A 426-nucleotide genomic window follows, 5' to 3' on the forward strand; every position below is an offset into this window, starting at 1 on the left:
AAGAGACAGAGCGAGAAAGGAATCAACAACCAAACAAAGGAGACAGGAGACAGACAGCAACAAAACCAACAAAAGGAGACAGGCAAAGGAGACAGAATATATATATATATATATACCTATATATATATATATAAACTAAATATAGAGACAAAGAAAAGAAAGAGGAATGATATATAAAGGAGACAGAGACAGAGACAGATAGAAACAGAGGGGAGACAGCAGCGGATAGGGAGAGAAGAAACAGCCACAGCAACAGAAAGAAAAACAAAGACAGAGACAGAGATACAAAGACAAAGAAAGAGAAAGGGACGCAGAAAGAGAAAGAGAAAGAAACAAAAGAAATAGAAAAAGAAACACAGAAAGAGACAGATAAAGCGAAACACAAAAAGAGACAAAAAAAGAGACAAAAACAGGCGGAGACAGAGC

The sequence above is a fragment of the Eimeria mitis genome, genomic scaffold (genome assembly GCF_000499745.2).
Source record: "Eimeria mitis Houghton genomic scaffold, Emh_scaff1204, whole genome shotgun sequence".
NCBI lineage: Eukaryota > Apicomplexa > Conoidasida > Eucoccidiorida > Eimeriidae > Eimeria > Eimeria mitis.